This window comes from Triticum aestivum, chromosome 6B (assembly GCF_018294505.1).
Source record: "Triticum aestivum cultivar Chinese Spring chromosome 6B, IWGSC CS RefSeq v2.1, whole genome shotgun sequence".
Lineage (NCBI taxonomy): Eukaryota > Viridiplantae > Streptophyta > Magnoliopsida > Poales > Poaceae > Triticum > Triticum aestivum.
In genome coordinates, this window is record NC_057810.1 from 371,202,395 (window position 1) to 371,227,801 (window position 25,407).

General features: G+C 43.9%; 1 long non-coding RNA gene across 2 annotated transcripts; it reads right to left on the reverse strand.

Moving 5' to 3' along the window:
* Positions 1 to 22,410: 22,410 nt before the first annotated feature.
* Positions 22,411 to 24,856, reverse strand: LOC123137182 (uncharacterized). Of its 2 annotated transcripts, XR_006467841.1 has the most exons (4): positions 24,552 to 24,856; positions 24,288 to 24,436; positions 23,955 to 24,077; positions 22,411 to 22,883 (listed from the first exon to the last, which is right to left on the reverse strand). It is a non-coding gene; the product is annotated as an uncharacterized lncRNA (long non-coding RNA). The 2 variants fall into 2 exon arrangements; XR_006467840.1 differs by having other exon boundaries at positions 23,955 to 24,436.
* Positions 24,857 to 25,407: the final 551 nt, after the last annotated feature.

The following is a 25,407-nucleotide window of genomic DNA, read 5'->3' on the forward strand; positions in this document are numbered from 1 at the left end:
GGCCATGCTATAAACTTGCTACACTTGTTTGATGTGCCACAGAAATTCAAGGTCATGAGCCTCATGGTTGAGACTATCAAGAGGACAGCAGCAGACCAAAAGAGAAGTTGTGGATATGCCCCACAAATTCAAGAGTAGATTAACTCAAAGATGGGCATAGGCACATACTTGCTGGACAAGGAACATTTTGCTATCTATCCAGAATTTGAGGACAATCAAGTTGTGATGAATGAGAATGAACCATCATCAGTACAAGCTCAAGAGAAGAAGGAGAAAGCAAAGAAAGAGAAGGCTGCCAAGATGCCAACTCAAGAGGAGGCATCTGAATACTTTTTGAAGAACAAGCATGAGCAGCTTGGTTACTTGATAGCATCAACTCTGAGGATTGAGAAGGGGTTGGCCACCCTAACTCAAAACCAGGAGAGCCTGGAAAGAATCATGGAACAAAAAATCTATGATTTAGATGTCAAAGTAACTGAGATTCAGTCAGTTGTGGAGCAGCAACAGGATGACATGCAGGAGAGGAAGGGCAAGACAACCACTGATGCGTTTGCCAGAGTGCCTAGAGCTCAAAGATCAGCTGCAGTGCATGTGACAGACACCAGAGCCACTTCATCTGCACCAGCTACAGCTCCTACAGCTCCAGTGCAACCAGCTCCAGCACCAACTCCTTCAGCTCCATCCACATCAACTGAAGCCTTCGTCCAAGTAGCCATCTCTACACCACCACCTGAAGACCAAGCCTGAGAGACGATATAGTACTATGCATTTTCTAGGAACTTTTTGGTAACTTGTTGCCAAAGGGGGAGAAAAATGTATAGATCATAGGCTTCGAGAGAGAGAGAGTTTGCTTTTGTTCTCTCTTGTCTTATTGGTTGAACTTTGTTTGCTTTTGATTGCTTGAGACATTATGCTATTATCTGTGAGACATTGATGATCATGTGTTTGATCATAAGCTACACTTATGCTTGTTAGATGATATTATCTTACTTATCCTTATATGATCATTCACTTTGCTTGGTGATGAGTGCACGTATTCAATCTTTATTATTTTGAGCGCTCCACCAAGAGGTATGGACATGGAAGAGTAACCCATGAGCCTAATTCCTTGTGCATTTGAAGTCCAAAGCAAATCTTAAACTATGCACACATTTAGGGGGAGCTCTTGCTTATCACATACTTCTCAAAGCAACGATGTTTTTCAATTTTATTATCATTTGTCGAAGCTTTGATCTATATGTTGTCATCAATTACCAAAAAGGGGGAGATTGAAAGTGCAACTATCCCTAGGTGGTTTTGGTAATTCATAACAACATATAGCTCACTGAGCTAATGCTATTCCAAGACAAATATTTCAGGAAAGCTCAATGAATGGCATGGCATGGATGATGAAAGTGGATCCCTCAAAATATTAAGGACAAAGGATTGGCTCAATCTCAAAATCTCAAGACTCTACATTTTACATTTTAGTGATCCAAGATCACATTGAGTCTATAGGAAAAGCCAATACTATCAAGGAGGGATGAGGTGTTGCTTAATGAGCCTCTTGCTTCAAGTGCTTAGTGATATGCTCCAAAAACCCTCAACTACTTTCTCACATCCACATATGACCTAAACTCAAAGTCAAAATCGGTCCCACCGATTATTTCTATCCGGCGCCACCGAGTTCAAATGCCATAGCCACTGCCACAAACCCTAGGCAAATCGGTCTCACCGATAGGGATCTCGGTCTCACCGAGATGGGATTGTAATCTCTCTGTTTCCCTTCGTAACGTTTCGGTCTAACCGAAGTGAGCGATCGGTCCCACCGAGATTGCAATTTAAACTCTCTATTTCCCTTTCGTAACATTTCGGTCTCACCGAAAAGAGCGAATCGGTCCCACCGTGTTTACCTGACCAACTCTCTGGTTAGCTAATTACCAAAATCGGTCTCACCGAGTTTGTGTAATCGGTCTCACCGAGATTATGTTATGCCCTAACCCTAACCATATCGGTCCTACCGAGTTGCATGTCGGTCCCACCGAAAACCCTAACGGTCACTAGATTTACTAAATCGGTCCGACCGAGTTTGTTGATTCGGTCCCACTGAGTTTGGTAAATTGTGTGTAACGGTTAGATTTTGTGTGGAGGCTATATATACCCCTCCACATCCTCTTCATTCGTGGAGAGAGCCATCAGAACGTGCCTACACTTCCAGCATACATTTTCTGAGAGAGAACTACCTACTCATGTGTTGAGGCCAAGATATTCCATTCCTACCATATGAATCTTGATCTCTAGCCTTCCCCAAGTTGCTTTCCACTCAAATCTTCTTTCCACCACATCCAAATCCTATGAGAGAGAGTTGAGTGTTGGGGAGACTATCATTTGAAGCACAAGAGCAAGGAGTTCATCATCAACGCACCATTTGTTACTTCTTGGAGAGTGGTGTCTCCTAGATTGGCTAGGTGTCACTTGGGAGCCTCCGACAAGATTGTGGAGTTTAACCAAGGAGTTTGTAAGGGCAAGGAGATCGCCTACTTCGTGAAGATCTACCGCTAGTGAGGCAAGTCCTTCGTGGGCGACGGCCATGGTGGGATAGACAAGGTTGCTTCTTCGTGGACCCTTCGTGGGTGGAGCCCTCCATGGACTCGTGCAACCGTTACCCTTCGTGGGTTGAAGTCTCCATCAACATGGATGTACGATAGCACCACCTATCGGAACAACGACAAAAACATCCGTGTCCCCAATTGCATTTGAATCCTCCAAACCCTTCCCTTTACATTCTTGCAAGTTGCATGCTTTAATTTCCACTGCTCATATACTCTTTGCATGCTTGCTTGAATTGTGTGAAGATTGCTTGACTTGTCCAAAGATCGCTAAAATCTGCCAAACTCTAAAATTGGGAAAAGGTTAAGTTTTTAATTGGTCAAGTAGTCTAATCACCCCCCCCCCCCTCTAGACATACTTCAAGGTCCTACAAGCTCGCGCAACCATAGTGGCCCCAAGAATGGTAATGGGAATGGAGGAAGCAACGGCCAGACCTGTACCAACCAATCAACCCCAGCCAAGAGGGATCTGAGCCAAGTCACTTGCTACAAGTGTCAGAAGACTGGACATTATGTCACACCCAATATGCGATACTATCCTAAAGAGACTCGAAGGTCCCACCAAGGATAGAACCGCATATTGATACGCTTTTGCAAGGTGAATATCATTACATAAATATTACATAATAGATGGGGATACATACAAAAGGCATACAATGCCACATGAATACAACATCATCTTACATAAGAGCACCATCCGACTACGGATGAAACACAAACAGAAACTCAAGCGACATCCACCCTGCTAGCCCAGGCTGCTGACCTGGAACCTATCGCCTGATCGAAGAAGAAGCAGAAGAAGAACTCCAAAACAAGCAAACATTGCTCTCGCCTCATGATCATCACATAACCTGTACCTGCAACTGTTGTTGTAGCAATCTGTGAGCCACGAGGAGTCAGCAATCCCATTACCATGGGTATCAAGACTAGCAAAGCTTAATGGGAAAGGAAGGGGTAAAGTGGTGAGGTTGCAGCAGCAACTAAGCATATATGGTGGCTCACATACGCAAATAAGAAAGAGAAGAGAGCAAGCAGAATGGTCGTGAAGCTAGCAATGATCAAGAGGTGATCCTGAACTCCTACTTACGTCAAACATAACCCAAAACCGTGTTCACTTCCCGGACACCACCGAGAAGAGACCATCACGGCTACACACGCGGTTGATGCGTTTTAATTGAGTCAAGTGTCAAGTTATCTACAACCGGATGTTAACAAATTCCCATCTGCCACATAACCGCGGGCACGGCTCTCAAAAGATTAAACCCTGCAGGGGTGTCCCAACTTAGCCCATGATAAGCTCTCACGGTCAACGAAGGATATTCCTTCTCCCAGGAAGACCCGGTCAGTCTCGGAATCCCGGTTTACAAGACATTTCGACAATGGTAAAACAAGACCAGCAAAGCCGCCCAATGCACCGACAATCCCGATAGGAGCTGCACATATCTCATTCTCAGGGCAACACCAGATGAGACATCCTACGAGTAAAACCAGACCTCGAGTTTCCCCGAGGGGGCCCCGCAGTCTACTCGGTTCGGACCAGCACTTAGACAAGCACTGGCCCGGGGGGGCTAAAATAAAGATGACCCTTGGGTTGGCCGACCCAAGGGAAGGGTATAGGTGGTGGTGAGGCAAATGGTAAAACCAAGGTTGGGCCTTGCTGGAGGAGTTTTATTCAAAGCAAACTGTCAAGGGGGTCCCATAAACCACCCAACCGCGTAAGGAACGCAAAATCCAGGAATATAACACCGGTATGATGGAAACTAGGGCGGCAAGAGTGGAACAAAACACCAGGCATAAGGCCGAGCCTTCCACCCTTTACCAAGTATATAGATGCACTAATTAAATAAGAGATATTGTGATATCCCAACAAAATCCTGTCCACCATGGAGCAATCTTCAACTTCACCTGCAACTAACAATGCTATAAGAGGGGCTGAGCAAAGCGGTAACATAGCCAAGCAACGGTTTGCTAGGAAGGGTGAAAAGGTTAGAGGCTGACATGGAAAATTGGGAGGCTTGAAGAACAAATGATAGGTAGCGCAGCAAAGCGATAGAACGAAGCAACTAGCATAGCAATGATAGTAGTGAGATCCAGGGTAGCGGTCATCTTGCCTGAAATCCCGCAAGGAAGAAGAACGAGTCCATGAAGAAGACAAACGGGAGTAGTCGAACGAATTCTCACAATCACAACATTACCGGAACTAAGAAGCAACACTGGAAAGAAATAAACAACATGGTAAATGCACAAGCATAAACATGGAATGATGCACAAACAAGTATGATGCATGTCCGGTTTAATGAGTCATGGCATGGCAAAGTGCAACAAACAATACTACAAGTTAAGTGGGGCTCAATATGCAACGAGTTGCATATTGATGAAACACCACATTTGAGTTGTTTAGTTCGCTCTCGTTTTGGTACACAACAATGTTAAATGTTGTTAAACATGGCAAGGGGTGTAACAAAAGTAAACTAACTATTTAGGCAAGTTTAAGTGAGGCCGGAACAACAAACAACATTTCCGGAAAATCCTCATATGCAATTTATGAATTTGCTACTGTTTTGCCCTAAAACATATTTTAAAGTTGTTAAATAGGAAAATAAAGTGGACCATGTTAAACTAGGCATTTTTCACCCCATTTACATATAAAGTTTATTAAAATTGGAGCTACGGTTATTTAGTTATGAAATAAATCATTTTAACATGGCATTTGAGAAAATTTAAACAAACAGCACTTTAAACGTTTCAAACATGGATGAAAGTTACCAATTATTAATCTGCACAAAATTCTAAGCATTTTACATGTCTAAATCATATAATCCGATGTACGGTTAATTAGTTATTACATGCATGAACATGAGGGGTTTTCTATAAAACTGGCAACAACTGGATAATTAGCAAAATTCATAGACGGAAAAAAACATGATCCAGGCCACATCTGGAGGGGCCGAGGTGCTGCTCACCTTGGGCTCCAGGGAGCTGGGCCTTGGCGCGGCTTGGCTGGGCCTTGGCGCTAGCTACGGGCCACGCACGCACATCGAGGCGAGGCAGGGCGTAGTCAACTCGCTCGGGAGCGCTGACCCCATCGATGCAGGCGCGCGGCTGGAGGCGAACAGGGGCCGTGCCTATAGGGGAAAGCAGGTCTAGAAGCAGAGCGACGGGCGCACGGATCTGGGCGAGGACGGCGGTTCGAAGATCACTGGCGGGGCTCCTGTATGAAACGAAGGGCGAGATGAGCAGTCAGAGAGAGAGGGAGCAGCACGGGAGGTGATGAGGTGGCACCGGTCACCTGCGGGTCGCCGGCAAGGTTCGGTTGAGGGGGAAGCAGCGGGCGGTTCCTGTCCAAGGCAGAGAGAGAGATGAATACAAAGGGAGGAGGAAGAACGAGGGAAGGAAGCGGGGCATGGCGCTGGACCTGGTCCTACTGTAGGGGTCGACGAGGAAGACGAGGCGCGGTTCAGGCAGTTGGGTTCATCGGAGCTCGGACGGTTGACACGGCGGTGAGATCTGGGCGCGGGGGTTTTGTTCCCAGCGCCGGAATGGAGGCGGGGCGCACCGGCGAGGTGAGGAGCGCTCGGGCGCTGCGCTGTTGCTGCGGGCTCGAGGAGAAAGCATGGGAGGAGCTTCACAGGGCGCCATGGTTGGTCCCTAGAGAGAGGGAGAAACGAGAGAGAGATGAGGAGAGAGTAAGGAAGAAAGGAGAAGGGAACAGGAGCGACCTGGAGCTGGAGGTGTTCTCCGGCGATGAGCTGCCGCGTGGAGGTCGCCGGAAGGGATGGGGCTCTCCGATGGTTCGCGTGCTCGGGGACGGGAGGACCCAGAAGGCGAGGATGGTGGGCGTCGGGAAGAGGAGAAGCTCTGCTCCGGCGAGTGGGTTGTCGGCGGCGTGACGTACGACTGTGTCAAGCAGGAGCTGGTCTCGGGAGGAGCTGTGGGGCTGTGGTTGGTGATTTGGATCGGGAGGGGATCGCGAGGTGGAAGGAGGTGGATGTGGTCTCGGTGGTAGGCTGAGAGGTGGATGGCATCGGTTGGGCAGGGAACAACTCGAGGAGGGGCAAACTGGCGGCAGCGGCGAATGGATTTGGAGGATGGGACAGCTCTCCTAGAAATTAGGGTTTGGATTGATATATATAGTAAGTGGCTAGGTTAGTTTAGGGGCTAATTCGTCCCTTCGAGCGCAATCGAACGGTCGAGAATAAAATAGGCAGGGAGTCCAAATAAGAAAACGGAGATGTTTTATAGATGTTTGGGGATGATCCGGACCCAACGGTGACGACAGCCCGGGTCGGGTTCGGGGTAGTTTCGGACGCGCGCGCGAGGGGGCTGCGAGCTGGCAAGAGGTTAGGTGGGCACGGTCAAGAGGGAAGCGAAAACCCGATTGGTCTCGGAACGGTCAATGAAAGCAAGGGGGGACGCGGCAACTAAGAACGGGTGCAAGCTTTATGAAAACATGCAGATGCAATGCGCATGATGCTATGAGATGAAATGCAAGAAATGAACAAAAAGCAAAACAAAAGACAAAAACCCGGCCATGAAGGAAATATCATATCGCATCTTCGGAAAAGGCAAGAGTAGGAGTTACGAATATGGAAAATTGTATCCGGGGCGTTACAACACTCCACCACTACGAGAGGATCTCGTCCCGAGATCTAGGATGGCGCCGGAGAGAAAAGGAAGAGGAAGATAAGAGGTAAACTAAATTGCTTCTTCGACCAATGAGTGAAACCAAAGAACCTTGAGAGGTTGAAAAGTTGAAAGAGAGAACACAACGGAGTCAAACACAATTGAGAGCACTGCGGTAGAAAATAGAAACAATGAACACCTTGTGAACCTTGGAGGTTGCAAAGCTATGAGTAACGAGTACAATGGACAAGAAAAGAATTGGAACCACTCTGGTTGAAACAAGATAAACAAGGAACAAGAACGAAAGAATGCAGGTAGCACTCCGGTAGAAAAGAGAAGCAAAACTTGACAAAACGGGAAGAACATGGAAAGAGGACATGACACTCCGGTTAAATGGATAAGCACAAAAAGAACATGATCCTCACAATTCGAGATGATGAGTGAAGAGAGCAACATCACCATGCCTTCGGAAGAAAGAATAGAAGATAGACCGTTGGGATAAAGGGACGGAGAAGAAAATGATAACTTTTGCCACAAGTGAACTTGGAAAGCATCCTTGCAAAGAAGAATCGAACGGAGTTGTTGGAAAATCAACAACGAGAAGCACAAGCTTGTTGTGGGCTTATGGCAAACATCTTGAGACTATGAGGTGACAACCGACCACTAATGGGAACTATTGATTTGATTGAGAGCACCAAAGAGATGAAAAACTTCTTCACCGAGAGGATAGGAGAAAACTCGGATCATTGATAGCACCATAATTAGCAATATTCCTTAGGGAAGGCTTTAGGTGAAATCTTTACCAAGTTAACTCCAATGGAGGGATTAATGGATATAGAGTACCTCATTCTTGACAACATGTGAATCATGAAACATGAAGGAAATTGTCAAGAGTAACATAACACCACCTCAAAAGATAAGGTAGAAAGAATTGCACTTTGGAATGCAAGATGAAGAATACTTGAGCTCCTCAAAACAAAACATGTGTTGAGCACCATGTTTATTTTAGAGTATAGCTTGGCGGGTCATAACTTGAAGAGAAATCTTAAAGAACAATTGAAGAATGAAAAGAATCCTTGACGAACCACCATGTTGAGCCTCCATGAAGAACTCCGGTAATAAAAGGATGATAAAAAGAAAGAGAAGTTGAAAACACAAGGTGAAGCCTTGCAATGATTTAGATGGAGCTTCGCGACAAGATAATGTGGAAAACTTGGAACTCCGGAAAAAGAATAGATGAAACACTAGAACCGAGAATTACTTCATCATGAACAATCTCTGGAAGAAAAGAATTCAATCACCTCGAGGAAAAAAGAATAAGATTTATTGTATGCTTATCCTTCATCAAATTAAATTGATGACAAGCAATGGATTTGGCATACTACTTATTCTTCTTGAGGGATTGAAAAGAGATATAGTGCCAACTTGAAGAAGTTATTGATGGGACCACCGGTGGGATTGGAAACAACGAATGAAATGATACGGTAGCAAAGGAAGAGGAATCTTGAACGAACCACCGTAAGAATTGAAAATGAAAGTAGCAAAGGCACAATTCACCGGGAAGAATTGGAAAACGAATGAAGATACTTGAGGGGATTTAGATACATGAGAACGAAGAGATCATGAACTGATTAGAGGGTATTTGAATGATGCACCGGTAAGATTTGGAGAACGATAGCTACACGCTGAGAATGAAGAATTATGACATGATGGCCTTCGGAGGAAAGAAATGGAAACAACTCATGAAATGCTCCGGATGGGTGAAAATAATTCTCACAATCGAAAACAATTATGAGAGGATGGCATCAGCTAGAACCATGAATCTTGAAGAGATGGAGCAAGATTTAAGAGAAATCCTTCTTCGGTCTTCAAATGTTGAGAATGATGATGAGAACCACCATTAATTGTTGAGATACTCCGGGAGAATTAAGAGGAAAGGTTGAGCCAAAGATGAAAAAAAATTGAAAGAGATCTTGGAGAAGGCATCTGACTCGTGAAATTCATTCTTACGTCAAACTCGAAAAGAATTAGGAATGGCTCCGGAATAATTAGAAGAGTCAGGTAAGATCCTGGGAAAAGACCTGTGGGTTAGGGCCCACTCAAAATAAAACATCGTTGAACAATTTTAAAGAGAGGTTGCACCGTTGAATTAAATAGCTTGAATGAGAGAAAAACCTTGAAGTAACTCAAACGGATTAAGGATGGAAACATGATTCTTCTGAGATATCTCCAGCACTCCAGAACAAATTAATAGGAAGAAGTGATTGATTAAGAGGTGCATCGGCATGAGAAAGCATTAGAAACGAGGAAAGGAATATGATGAATATCGAAAGCTTGAATTAAATCCACCAAAGAGGAAAAATAACGAAGAATGATGAACTCAAAGCTCCATTAGTATCTTCCTGAGAATCACTGGATAAGAACATTGACAGGAAAAGAATGGAGAAACTTCACATCCATAAGATGGATACTTGATTAAGATATCTGAGTCCTTGAAGAAAAGGGTGGGAGGGCGGGAAAACAAAGGCAACTTGGGGATGAATGAAACGGATACCGTTGAGAAAACTTAGAATTGATCTTGCGGATGTTGAAATGATCGGATCCACTTGAAGAGAAGCACACCGGTTGGAAAGAATTCACATGACAACCTCAATGATCAAGAAGGATTAGTATTCACATAGAAATATGAGAACACCATTTAGGAAAGGTATGGATTCAACATTTGACTTTGAAGCAACTCGAATACCACAAATAAAACAAAACAAAGGATTTGGCTTGCAGAATAAGCCGGAACAAATACATATGATAGAGATTTACCCAATCCCATACCATGCATCTGTCGGAAAGATATTCTAGGAGCTACTTGAATTCCCACCTATAAACTCCCGAAACTTTCTGGTTATGCAATCTGGTGTTGGAGATACAGGGGAAGCAATATATCTCAACCAAACTAACAATCCCTACATCCAGCTGTATCCATCCGTCAAAACATAACCAAAAAAACTCCGGAAATCATGTACCTCAACCTTCGAAAAGCATCCGTTATACGAGCCATGGCAATACTCCCAAACTCCCCAGTACTGGGTGGCGTCGAGGTTATCTCACCAACAACTGCATAAAAGAGATTTTCGATGTCGGCAAAACTCGGGTATTCCAGAACTGCAACGATAAAATTATGACGACAACACCTCAGAGCTCAACTCCCCGGGACACTGCCACAACCCCTAAATGTCAGGAGGCACCAAGAACAATGTTCTCGTCATAAGAATATCGGAACGATACCAAGATACCCGTGTGATCCTAAAAAAAATTTAGTGAAATTTGAGGAGAGGAAAGACAAAACATCTACGTCAGGAGTCCTCACCAGAGCGACGAAGGGGCTGAGGAGTAAAAAGAATCCTACTCTCCGATATATATAATCCTAAGACTCAAAATAGTTTTCTTCCAGACTCAACAATGGCCAACAAACAAGGGGGCTCCTATGGTCGGTCCTGGCTCTGATACCAACTTGTCACGCCCAATATGCGATACTATCCTAAAGAGACTCGAAGGTCCCACCAAGGATAGAACCGCATATTGATACGCTTTTGCAAGGTGGATATCATTACATCAACATTACATAATAGATGGGGATACATACAAAAGGCATAGAGTGCCACATGAATACAACATCATCTTACATAAGAGCACCATCCGACTACGGATGAAACACAAACAGAAACTCAAGCGACATCCACCCTGCTAGCCCAGGCAGCCGACCTGGAACCTATCCCCTGATCGAAGAAGAAGCAGAAGAAGAACTCCAAAACAAGCAAACATTGCTCTCGCGTCATGATCATCACATAACCTGTACCTGCAACTATTGTTGTAGTAATCTGTGAGCCACGAGGACTCAGCAATCCCATTACCATGGGTATCAAGACTAGCAAAGCTTAATCGGAAAGGAAGGGGTAAAGTGGTGAGGTTGCAGCAGCAACTAAGCATATATGGTGGCTAACATATGCAAATAAGAGCGAGAAGAGAGCAAGCGGAACGGTCGTGAAGCTAGCAATGATCAAGAGGTGATCCTGAACTCCTACTTACGTCAAACATAACCAAAAATCGTGTTCACTTCTCGGACTCCACCGAGAAGAGACCATCACGGCTACACACGTGGTTGATGCGTTTTAATTGAGTCAAGTGTCAAGTTATCTACAACCGGACATTAATAAATTCCCATCTGCCACATAACCGCGGGCACGGCTCTCGAAAGTTTAAACCCTGCAGGGGTGTCCCAACTTAGCCCATGATAAGCTCTCACGGTCAACGAAGGATATTCCTTCTCCCAGGAAGACCCGGTCAGTCTCGGAATCCCAGTTTACAAGACATTTGGACAGTGGTAAAACAAGACCAGCAAAGCCGCCGGATGCGCCGACAATCCCGATAGGAGCTGCACATATCTCCTTCTCAGGGCAACACCAGATGAGACATCCTACGAGTAAAACTAGACCTCGAGTTTCCCCGAGGGGGCCCCGCAGTCTACTCGGTTCGGACCAGCACTTAGACAAGCACTGGCCCGGGGGGGCTAAAATAAAGATGACCCTTGGGTCGGCCGACCCAAGGGAAGGGTATAGGTGGTGGTGAGGCAAATGGTAAAACCAAGGTTGGCCTTGCTGGAGGAGTTTTATTCAAAGCGAACTGTCAAGGGGGTCCCATAAATCACCCAACCGCGTAAGGAACGCAAAATCCGGGAATATAACACCAGTATGACGGAAACTAGGGCGGCAAGAGTGGAACAAAACACCAGCCATAAGGCCGAGACTTCCACCCTTTACCAAGTATATAGATGCATTAATTAAATAAGAGATATTGCGATATCCCAACAAAATCCTGTCCACCATGGAGCAATCTTCAACTTCACCTGCAACTAACAATGCTATAAGAGGGGCTGAGCAAAGCGGTAACATAGCCAAGCAACGGTTTGCTAGGAAGGGTGAAAAGGTTAGAGGCTGACATGGCAAATTGGGAGGCTTGAAGAACAAATGATAGGTAGCGTAGCAAAGCGATGGAACGAAGCAACTAGCATAGCAATGATAGTAGTGAGATCCAGGGTAGCGGTCATCTTGCCTGAAATCCCGCAAGGAAGAAGAACGAGTCCATGAAGAAGACGAACGAGAGTAGTCGAACGAATTCTCACAATCGCAACATTACCGAAACTAAGAAGCAACACCGGAAAGAAAGAAACAACATGGTAAATGCACAAGCATAAACATGGCATGATGCACAAACAAGTATGATGCATGTCCGGTTTAATGAGTCATGGCATGGCAAAGTGCAACAAACAATACTACAAGTTAAGTGGGGCTCAATATGCAACGAGTTGCATATTGACGAAACACCACATTCGAGTTATTTAGTTCGCTCTCGTTTAGGTACACAACAATGTTAAATGTTGTTAAACATGGCAAGGGGTGTAACAAAAGTAAACTAACTATTTAGGCAAGTTTAAATGAGGCCGGAACAACAAACAACATTTCCAGAAAAGCCTCATATGCAATTTATGAATTTGCTACTGGTCTGCCGTAAAACATATTTTAAAGTTGTTAAACAGGAAAATAAAGTGGACCATGTTAAACGAGGCATTTTTCCACCCCATTTACATATAAAGTTTATTAAAATTGGAGCTACGGTTATTTAGTTATGAAATAAATCATTTTAACATGGCATTTGAGCAAATTTAAACAAACAGCACTTTAAATGTTTCAAACATGGATGAAAGTTGCCAATTATTAATCTACACAAAATTCTAAGCATTTTACATGTCTAAATCATTTTAATCCGATGTACGGTTAATTAGTTATTACATGCATGAACATGAGGGGTTTTCTGTAAAACTGGCAACAACTGGATAATTAGCAAAATTCGCAGACGGAAAAAAACATGATCCGGGCCACATCTGGAGGGGCCGAGGTGCTGCTCACCTTGGGCTCCAGGGAGCTGGGCCTTGGCGCGGCTTGGCTGGGCCTTGGCGCTGGCTATGGGCCACGCAGGCACACCGAGGCAAGGCAGGGCGTAGTCAACGCGCTCGGGAGCGCTGACCCCATCGATGCAGGCGCGCGGCTGGAGGCGAACAGGGGCCGCACCTACAGGGGAAAGCAGGGCTAGAAGCAGAGCGACGGGCGCACGGATCTGGGCGAGGATGGCGGTTCGAAGATCACTGGCGGGGCTCCTGTATGAAACGAAGGGAGAGATCACCAGTCAGAGAGAGAGGGAGTAGCACGGGAAGTGATGAGGTGGCACCGGTCACCTGCGGGTCGCCGGCAAGGTTCGGTTGAGGGGGAAGCAGCGGGCGGTTCCTGTCCAAGGCAGAGAGAGAGATGAATACAAAGGGAGGAGGAAGAACGAGGGAAGGAAGCGGGGCATGGCGCTGGACCTGGTCCTACTGTAGGGGTCGACAAGGAAGACGAGGCGCGGTTCAGGCAGTTGGGTTCATCGGAGCTCGGACGGTTGACACGGCGGTGAGATCTGGGCGCGGGGGTTTTGTTCCCAGCGCCGGAATGGAGGCGGGGCGCACCGGCGAGGTGAGGAGCGCTCGGGCGCTGCGCTGTTGCTGCGGGCTCGAGGAGAAAGCATAGGAGGAGCTTCACAGGGCGCCATGGTTGGTCCCTAGAGAGAGGGAGAAACGAGAGAGAGATGAGGACAGAGTAAGGAAGAAAGGAGAAGGGAACAGGAGCGACCTGGAGCTGGAGGTGTTCTCCGGCGACGAGCTGCCACGTGGAGGTCGCCGGAAGGGATGGGGCTCTCCGATGGCTCGCGTGCTCGGGGACGGGAGGACCCAGAAGGCGAGGATGGTGGGCGTCGGGAAGAGGAGAAGCTCTGCTCCGGCGAGTGGGTTGTCGGCGGCGTGACGTACGACTGTGTCAAGCAGGAGCTGGTCTCGGGAGGAGCTGTGGGGCTGTGGTTGGTGATTTGGATCGGGAGGGGATCCCGAGGTGGAAGGAGGTGGATGTGGTCTCGGTGGTAGGCTGAGAGGTGGATGGCATCGGTTGGGCAGGGAACAAATCAAGGAGGGGCAAACTGGCGGCGGCGGCAGATGGATTTGGAGGATGGGACAGCTCTTCTAGAAATTAGGGTTTGGACTGATATATATATATATATATATATATATATATATATATATATATATATATATATATATATAGTAAGTGGCTAGGTTAGTTTAGGGGCTAATTCGTCCCTTCGATCGCAATCGAACGGTCGAGAATAAAATAGGCAGGGAGTCCAAATAAGAAAACAAAGATGTTTTATAGATGTTTGGGGATGATCCAGACCCAACGGTGACGACAACCCGGGTCGGGTTTGGGGTAGTTTCGGACGCGCGCGCGAGAGGGCTGCGAGCTGGCAAGAGGTTAGGTGGGCATGGTCAAGAGGGAAGCGAAAACCCGATTGGTCTCGGAACGGTCAACGAAAGCAAGGGGGGACGCGGCAACTAAGAACGGGTGCAAGCTTTATGAAAACATGCAGATGCAATGCGCATGATGCTATGAGATGAAATGCAAGACATGAACAAAAAGCAAAACAAAAGACAAAAACCCGGCCACGAAGGAAATATCATATCGCATCTTCGGAAAAGGCAAGAGTAGGAGTTACGAATATGGAAAGTTGTATCCGGGGCGTTACACATTATGCCAATGAATGTCCTGAAGCTAAGAATGGAAATGGCAATGGAAGCTCTGGGAAGAAACCGAACCCTTTCAACAGGGGATAGGTGAACCACGTTAACGTGGAGGAGGTTGAAGCCTAACCGGATGCAGTAATAGTATAAACTGCCCACCAAGGTTCTTAGAACACCTATGCTAGTAAGCTCACCAGGAGCGGAGTATATGGCCAGTCGAGGATGTTTTCTAGTGCCATTGAGTATAGGTAGGCATGTTTCCCCCTCGGATTTGATCATTTTGGAATCACAAGGTTTGGATGTGATTCTGGGTATGGATTGGCTATCGTTGTATGGAGGAAACACCGATTGCGCCAGTAAGTCGATTTTGCTTACCACCCCAGAAGGAAGAAGGATTAAGTATGTATCACGGCATGAGCCGAAGAGGACTCAAGTAAAATCCTTATCAGGAGTTGTACAGGAGGAAGTACCAGTGGTGAAGGATTTCCCTGACGTATTTCCAGAGGAGTTGCCAGGCATGCCACCGGATAGAGACATTGAGTCTTTGATTGAGCTTTTGCCAGGCACAGGGCCGATATCTAAGAGACCATATAGGATGCTCGCAAACGATTTGGAGGAAATTAAGAAGCAAATCAAGGAGTTATTGGATAAAGGCTATATTCGCCCAAGTTCTTCACCTTGGGGATCGCCAGTGCTTCTAGTGGAGAAGAAGGATGGATCATTGAGGATGGTTGTTGATTATCGAGGACTGAATGAGGTGACAATCAAGAACAAGTACCCGCTGCCGATGATCAACAACTTGTTTGACCGATTGCAAGGAGCTAATTTATTTTCCAAGATCGATCTGCGATCCGGATACCACCAGTTGAAGATTCGAGAGCAGGATATACCTAAGACAGCTTTTACCACCAGGTACGGGCTGTACGAGTATATCGTTATGTCATTTGGTCTGACTAACACACCTGCCTATTTCATTAACATGATGAACAAGGTGTTTATGGAGTTTCTGGATAAGTTCGTCGTGGTGTTCATTGATGACATCTTGGTCTACTCGAAGAATGAAGAAGAGCATAAGGAGCATTTGCGTTTGGTACTGGAGAAGCTCAGAGAACATCAGTTATATGCCAAGTTCAGCAAATGTGAGTTTTGGTTTAAGGAAGTTGGATTTCTCAGACATGTTATATCCGGAGAAGGAATAGCAGTAGACCCCACCAAGGTTGTCACTATGACAAACTGGGAAGCCCCAGCAACAGTTGGAGATATCCAGAGTTTTCTTGGACTTGCAAGATACTACCGGAGGTTCATTGAGAATTTCTCAAAGATTGCGAAGCCCATGACGGAGTTGTTGAAGAAGGACACCAAGTTCATATGGACTGAGGAATGTGAGGCTAGTTTCCAGGAGTTGAAGAAACGTTTGGTTACATCACCAGTTTTGATTCTGCCTGATTAGCGCAAAGATTATGAAGTTTATTGTGACGGTTCTCGTCGACGACTTGGAGCAGTGCTTATGCAGGAGGGAAGAGTTGTTTCGTATGCCTCACGACTGCTTAAACCTCATGAGTTAAATTATGCTACACATGATTTGGAGTTAGCAGCCGTAGTGCATGCATTGAAGACATGGAGTCATTTTCTCATCGGAAATCATTGTGAGGTGTACACGGATCACAAGAGTTTGAAGTACATCTTCACACAGAAGGAGTTGAATCTCAGGCAAAGGAGATGGTTGGAGCTCATCAAGGATTATGATATGAGATTGCATTACCACCCCGAAAAGGCTAACATAGTAGCCGATGCATTGAGCCACAAGAGCCATGTCAACACGCTCATGACCGGAGAGTTACCAAAGGAGTTAGCCAAGGATCTTCGTGAGCTATGTTTGGAGATAGTTCCGAGGGGCTATGTAGCAGCGTTGGAGATTCAGTCTACCCTGATGGATAAGATCAGAGAAGCTTAGAAGACTGACAAGGAGATTGTCGTAATAAACTAAAAGATGAGCAAAGGAAAGGCTAAGGGATTTCGTGAGGATGAGCATGATACCTTATGGTTTGAGGACCGCGTTTATGTGCCTAATGACCCGGAGATCAGGAAGTTGATTCTGCAAGAGGCCCATGATTCGCCGTATTCGATTCACCCAGGAAATACCAAGATGTATCTAGATTTGAAGGACACTTTCTGGTGGACCGGAATGAAGAAGGATATTGCGGAGTATGTAGCAGTATGTGATGTATGTCAGAGAGTGAAGGCAGAGCATCAGAAGCCAGCAGGATTGCTACAGCCATTGCCGATACCCGAATGGAAGTGGGATAAGTTAGGCATGGATTTTATCACGGGATTGCCTAGGACTCGTTCAGGCTATGACTCGATATGGGTTGTAGTCGATCATTTGACGAAGGTAGCTCATTGCATAATTTAGACATCATATACACAATATTCAACACCATGCATATGGTGTCTTGCATTGCATAGTTTAGACATCATATACACAATATTCAACACCATATTCTTAGTTCAGACATCATATCAAATTCCCTCTGTTTAGCATATAAATCACATATGTGAATTAAATGATGCGATCCTGATTACTTAGATAACATGTAGGTGAATTATGTCATGCGATGCTGTTTAGTTATTCATCATATCTTTGAATTATGTTATGCTATGCTATCCAGTTTAGATAGACATCATATATGTGAAATTATGTCATGCTATCCGTTTTAGTTAAAAAATATATATGTCAACTATTTCATGCCCTCTTTTTCCACACTATCTATTGCATCTGTCTCTCATACAATGTCTGACATTCAACTATGTTTCCTGTTTATCAGCCATTTGAATTGGAGCGGGTGATGCCAGTATCTAGCGGACTAAAAACACGGTCTTCAAATAAAACAGTGCTACCTCTTGGTGGAGATAGCACCCCAGTTGTACATGCACAAGAACCAGCCCTACCACACATAACCCAAACTCTCGCAGATTGTACCCCTACTGCGATGGACAGAGAACCAGCTTCACCCAATCTAACCCCAACCCCAGCCGATAGTAACCCAATTCCTGTTGACACAGCACCATCTCCACCACAGAGCTCCCAAACAAGAGCAGTTAGTAAGGGAGCTCCAGTGCCCAAAGGGCCAATACTATCACGGCGAACCCCAACTCCACCAGTTAGTACGCCTATTCCTGTGGAGGAAGCACAACCAGCTAGTCGTAGTTTAGCATCTATCGCATTTGATGTTGTTAAATCATATGTGCGTATCTTCCCATCTTGGAAATATTATACTGAAGATGAAGGAAAATGCCAGTTGCAGGTGTTTGTCCAGGAGTTATGTGTAAGTAATGTTATTCATGGCAATTAGTTTGCTTCGTCCCATATATCCTACCTCCATGATGGTTATAATACAGAAAAATTTCTCATTTTTCACTGTAGAGAAGGACCGATATGGAAACTCAGGATGAGGTAACCTGTGCTAATACCTCTGCTATCTTCAAGAATTTTTGGTAGCAGTATCGGAATTACTCGAAGAAAACGTACTTCACCGGCAAAGAAACTCATCAAATTCCCTTACATTCTCCTGAGACACATTTACTGGACGATTACTGGGAACGCCTTATTCTGTACTGGTCCCGAACCAAGAATCTGGTAAGGTCTATGAGCTCATTTTCTATTTTTAAGTATTATATTCTTGCGCCTTACTGTAGTTCATGTAGAACAAGTGCCTAAACCTGAAGAACAACTATTCTAATTTAAGATTCCATTGCTATCATAGTTCAAAAAAGCGCTAGGCGTTAATTGTGCGTTTTGCCACCGCCTTGCGCTTTACTGACCAAAGCGCATGCTTATGCGCAGTTATGCATAGATTAAGCATAGTTAGGCGCAATGCGTTTTGCCAATGCCTAGAGCCTAGGCATGCTGAGGCGCTCGCTTAGGTGCGTCTTTTTTAACTATGATTGCTTTGCTCTTGTATCACTATATTTACTTATACAAACTTATTTTTAAATTGAAGGATCCAATCGAAACTCCAATGGCACAGCAGGTATGTTCACGCATGTTTCTTTAACAGGTTTGCTCTTATCAATAGCTCTGTTGATTTCAATTTCAATGGTATATACAGTTGACTTACATATGATGCACATTACTAGCATCACAACAGAGCCAATAGTGTTGTTGTACATGTAGACACGTGGTACACATCTGAAATCTTGTTGTGTCGTGTAGTTTCCCACGCTTTGTATTCTTTCACTGCTGCTTTGTCTTGAACTGATATGATTTGAACCGTGTCTCTATTTTGATTTGGCAAGACAATGCAGTGACCATAGGACATAGATATATGTTTGTTTGATGCTTTTATTATGTACTAGTACTTGGCAATAGAAGACTTGGTAGTTTAATCATGTCCACTTTACTAATGAACTGGTTCACCGAAATGAGTTTCATATACTAGTACATGCTAAACTTGTTATGTGTCTACTTGTTTCTTCTTTTAGAATGCTGACAGAATATTGGGGAAGAGTGCCTTATTAAGCAATGGTAAAGGAAGTAATGCAAATAAGGTTCAGGATAGTGACACATCCTTGTTGGTCTCCAACAAAGCTGATAAAATAGCTAAGGAAGACTATCTTGAAGATAGCGAGACAACCCCAAAGTCATGTCTTGGTTTAGTGTTCGAGTTACTGGCCACTACCGCTTGCACAAGCTATTCAAACTCACTGTCTGAATTAGTTCGGTTTCTTGAGTCTCAACTACAAGCTGAAAGACGTCGATCAGTTGTGCTGCGACAAGAAGCAGAAGGACTGCAGAAGTCCCTGGAGCATTTAGCGACAAGAAGCAGAAGGACTGCAGAAGTCCCTGGAGCATTTAGATGCATACTTTCTGATGCAACAGCAAGCGTTGGAGGATTTTAGCGCCAAACAGGACAAAGCGAATAAGCTTGCTAAGCTTATTGCCAGCATGGTGGTTACCCAGGATAACGTTTCTTGAGCTCTTCTAAAATTGTTTTAGTTATGCTCTTGTTTTGCTGCCGCGTTTATTTGCACTGGTGGCCAATTTTGACGGCCAGTGAATGTAATATGTTGCTTTGTTCCCTATATTTGCACTTGTGGCGTATCATCATTTCGCCAATCATGGGCCGTACTATTCGTGGACCATAACAGGTCGTTAATTGGCCGTATTTGATAACTCTATGAAAACAGCCCAACGGATTTTTTGACATGAAAACGTTCCAACGTATTAACGGTCCGCAAACGGGCCGACTGTAACGGCGGGCTGAATTTGGCCCACAAGCAGAAAATGATAGTAAGGGGCCGTATGTAACTGAATGCTGCAAATGAGCCCAAGAATCAATGGGCCCTGAGAAGGCCGAAAGATAACTTGGGCTGGAAACGACCCAATGGAATAACAGGCCGTTAATGGATATAAAGTGATACACTGTTCATTACGGGCCAGTTTCACCACGGGCCGTTAATGGGCCAAGAGTTACAAAGGGCCTCATATGGGCCGAAAGAAGTCATGGGCCACACATGGGCCGGAAGTTAAAATGGGCTGGAATCATATTGGACGGCCCAGATGACGCTACTGGGCCTAATTTGGAGATGTCGTAACGGGCTCTGGGTTAGCGGGCTGTAAATGGGCTATATGCGAACATGTCGTTAACCTGTTAATCCTATTATGGACTGCGCCTATCTATGTGTTTGATACTTATAGTTAAGAATTACCTATTTGCCTGAACTTAAATAGCTACTTGAGCACATAGATAGCTGGTCATACTTACTTCTAGGGTGTAGCAAAATTCACGTGTAATTTACGTTTTGATACCCTATTTGTTTAAATGAGTTTGGTGCTATCACTTGTAGCACTAGTAATGTTTGCATCTTCATAGATAGACAACTGTTAGGTTTATTTGAGGGACACCGTCTTTTTAACATATATATGTGTTGGAACCATTTTGCTTACATCAAAGAAATTTACAGATGTCTGTGTTGCTGGTAAACAGTACCGACTTGTTACTTTAATATGTTGCCAAAAACTTGTTAGTTTTACTAGTTCATGTGTAATTAAATACGTTGCCAAAACTAGTTAGTTTTACCAGTTTGATGTTAGTTTCTTATGGCTCTTGCAAAAAAAATACCGATTGCTAACATCCAAGTTTGCGGGATCCAACTGAAATTCCGTGGGCACAATATGTATGTTTTCAGAAACTTCCTTGTTTACCTGGTTTGCTGCTGTAACTTGTTGCTGTAATCATGTTAGCAACTTCAAGTTTTCAGGATCCAATTGGAAGTCCAATTGCACAGCAGGTACATTTTCAAAAATATATTTGTGTAACAAGTTTGCTGATGTAACTTGTTGCTCTAATCAAGTTACTGACTACTTAACTTTTCAGAATCCAAGAGAAACTCCAATGCCACAACAGGTTCCTTTTGCAAAACTTGTTTTTTTAACTGCTTTGCTGCTGCAATCGGTTGCTCTAATCACGTTACTGGCTACTCAACTTTTCAGGATCCAAGAGAAACTCCAATGCCACAACAGGTACCTTTTGCAAAACTTGTTTGTTTAACTGCTTTGCGGTTGCAACAACCAGTTACAATGATGTTAATAACTACTTTTCAGCATCCAATTGAAACTCTTTAGTTCCTTGTTTGTTTAACTAGTTCGCTGTTATAACTCCCCGTTGAGATGTTTTGCTAACTTCAACTTTTTCAGAATCCAATAGGAACTTTAATGGAAAAACAGGTTAGCCCAAGCTCAAAGAGTGAGGTCCCCATGGACGTTGTATCATCCCATAGTAGTGGCACCGGCCCAATCGTGCATTATGAATTGCCAACTGTTGATGCTCTAGAGGCTAAACTAGTGGTAGAAAGAGATTCTGCTTTTACACTTAAAGATGAAGTTGACATGTTGAGGAAGCAAACAACACAATCACAAGCAGTACTCAAGACCATTAAATATTTGTTGGATTTCAAAACGAAGCAAGTTGAGACTGACCACATTGTTAAAGTCCTGAAGGAAAAAGGGAAATTAAATTCCCACTTTGTAAATCATAGGTGAAATGTTCTTTCCATCGTTGAATAACCTTTGTGTTGTTTGTTCATGTAATCAATCAAACCATTTGTTTTAGAGATCATGTAATAATTGTTTTTTGTTTTTTGGTTTGTAATTTTATTTGAGCACAAGTCTGTATTAATTGATAAGACTCGGAGACATTTGATTTTGATTGCTGTGCCAGACCTACAAATATGCCAATCAGGCTGAATGTGCATTCAGCAATAATAGTAGTACTAGTAGTCAGGCACATGCAATGCACGTAAAACAATGTGATTTTTTTAGTTTATCCTAAGAAACAATTACTTAAATATAGTAGGAACAAAATTTAACAATGTAATAACATAGTGAAGGAAAAAAAAGTGCATTGCATTGGTTTCTATTTTCAGGCTAGAAGATGGTAGTTTTGTGTAATGCTGCTATTTTGACACATACTGGTGAGTTGTACAAGGAAAACTATTCTTTACAAATTGATGCTAAGGAAAAAAAAGCTTCAAAGCTGGCTCAAATAATCACAAACTTCTTTCTTTATGTAAACAAACAGTTAATTGATATGTAGAAAAAACATTGTCGGCATATAAAAAATAGCTGAACACCAATCACATATTCTCGTTGGAGGAAAAAAATACAAATTGTTGTATATTACTTGCACTCAAACGTAGGTAATTTATTATGGGACATAATGCTTCTTTGGGGAGAACATAAGGCTTCACTGAGGGAACATGCAGAACCTCTCATCGGAAGAAAAAAAGCGAACAGAGGAACCAATAGAAGCTAACCCTTGTAAAAAATAGTGTCATTAGGAAGATGCCAATCAGGACCAAAATAGGCAAAATGCTGCTCACTTGTAAGTCCCCAGAAATCTCTAAAAGTAGTACGAATGCATGTGGTCTTGTGCATCTTCATTAGTCACAGCACATATTGTCAAGTGGTAGATGCCATTACATGACTTAGAAGAACCATAGCACATTGAAACTTGCATCTGCATTGTAAGCAAAATATATTAAAAAACTATTAACCAATGGAGGCCCGTTTGTTTCCTGCAATCAGCATTTCTATTAGGAAGCGAATCTAAATAACTAATACCATGATATATAGAAGTTCAAGAATACAAAATGTGGAATATGCGCGCAAATACCATGAATTTGTGCAAGGCAAAAGAGATGACATATATGGCTTTGAACATCAAAATGTATGTAGCAGGCATATTCTTAAGCTTCTGTAGGAGCTTTGCTAAGAAATTTTGATAACAAATCTAGATTGTCTGAGCAGAAGTATCTGTCGGTTGTACACGTTTAGCACGGGTATCTGAACCGTAAAATTTGAGTTCAACGGGTATGCTGTTGTTTTTGGATCTCCGCACTGTATAATTTTACGGGTTTAGTAGATAAGAGGTCCATATTTTTGTCCACGTTGAATTAAAAAGCACACTGATGGAATTTTCTACCTATCAGTTTAGAGGGTCTGAAGCATTCACTATCTCTCCTAGTACACCCATGATAGAGCAAGAATTCTGAATCTTTGACGACTGAACAAAGAAAATATTAGTAGTATTCAGTTCAACCCATCCTTAAAAAACAGCTGCAGATTGCAACACAAAATGGAGTTCAGAGATAATGCAAACTAAACTAACAAAGATGTGTTGTTCAAAGATTCTCGCTGGAGACACAACAAAAGAAAAGACCCCCGTCCGATTACAGTAAAGAGGCTAAACCAGACTATGGAGAAGCGGAGATAAATCAGAATAGCACTATTCATCCTTGAATTTACCAGTTCTTGTTGTACTACATGATCATTCATGTAATGTCAGTCCAGTGCATGAAATAGTAATTCAGGTTACTCAAAAAACTGTATATATCCATCATATATTTGTTATGCTTATGGTCATAAATTTCATACAAACAAGGATACTTCAAGTGAAAAAATAAATCATCTGTTAATTCATGGAAGTACATCAACAAAATCTCTACTGATGAGCCACTTCCAGTGTTGCAAATGCTTATAACCAAAGTCTATATGAAACATCAAAATTTCAATAAGTGTGCTGACATACCTGGTTTCTGTAGGGGTACACAAAATCAGCAGTCAGCTCGATGCAGTTGCCCTTCATGACGCGAGTCGGGCCTCCCTTAATCCATACACGGTGTGCTGCCTTTGGCACGCTCCTGCAGGTAATCTGATCGACAACACCAACCATGACAAGCAACGATAGGAATTATTCAGGAAACACCGCAAAACAACAAAATCTAACAAGATTTATCCTCAGATTTCTCATCAGAAAAAGAGAGTCACAGCTCTCTAATTCAATTATAAACACCGATTTTCAACTTCTGTCGGTCTCAGCTAGTGCTAAACGAACGTACAACTGGAGATCACTCGCACTTACCAAAGACGCCGATTAATTGTCCCCATGGAACCTGGCCACCAGGAAGCACAACGCCCATCTTGAGCGGCTTCGTCGTGACTAGCTCAGCCGACGGTAGCACGGCACGGACGGCTGGCCGTATAGGCTGGAGAACAGCTTGGCTATCTCATCTGCGAGATCGAATCACGACCATCAAATCCCAAATTCAAACCAACCCAATCCGCGATCCGTCAGGCCAAGATCCAGGAGGGACGCGACCCAGGAAATATGGCATTCATCACTCACCGGTGCTTCCAGCGGGCAGTGCTGGCTGGCTCGTTGGCGAGAGTGAAGTGGGAGCAGAGGACCAAGGATAGAGGGGAGGGGCAGCGTGTGCGTGACCCGGCTCGTCTGTACCTCGCTGTAGATGGATGCAAGGCGCCCGGGAACACGCCCCGTTCGAGGCCACTGCCGCCGCCGCCATGCGATGCGATGTGCCGGTGGGGGGCTCCGGGCGGCGGAACAAGGCAAGAGGTGAGCAGGGGCGCGAGGTTTTTTTGACTGGTGTGAGAATTTTCCTCGCTGAATAAGTACAATGTGGATGGCAGAGTTTTCGTCCGCCTCGTTAAATTGCTAAACGTACTTTTAGTGGGCTCAGTCGATAATTTTAACGGTTAGATATAGTTGAGTGGATCGGATCCTGAGGCTCTAATTGTTTGGTGCTTTTCTGTGTATGTTAGATAAGATGCGCTTTGGAAAGAAAATGTTCTCTTGTTTATGTCACACCCTAGCTATTTCATGCATTAGAGTGTTGCATCATGTTTATCTTTCATCAGAAACATGAAATGGGGATGACAGAACCCCCGGCCTCCCTAAAAGCAACTAGGGTTTACTAAAAATATTTTCAATGAACCTGAAATGCCTTTCTAAAATGTCCATCATTTTTGTCTTGGGTTAAAACCTCTGCCAAAATTGGTTCACATTTTTTCAGGACACATAAGGTGAGTGGATTAAATCATTAGCTATTTGAGTTTGGGCATTTGAATAATAAAATTATTTTAAATGCTCAAATAATTTTGGAAATAAGTGTGGGCTGTTGGAAATATTCTAAACAAACCCCCTAATTATTTTCAAGATTTTTGGACATGCCTAGCTACTTTTA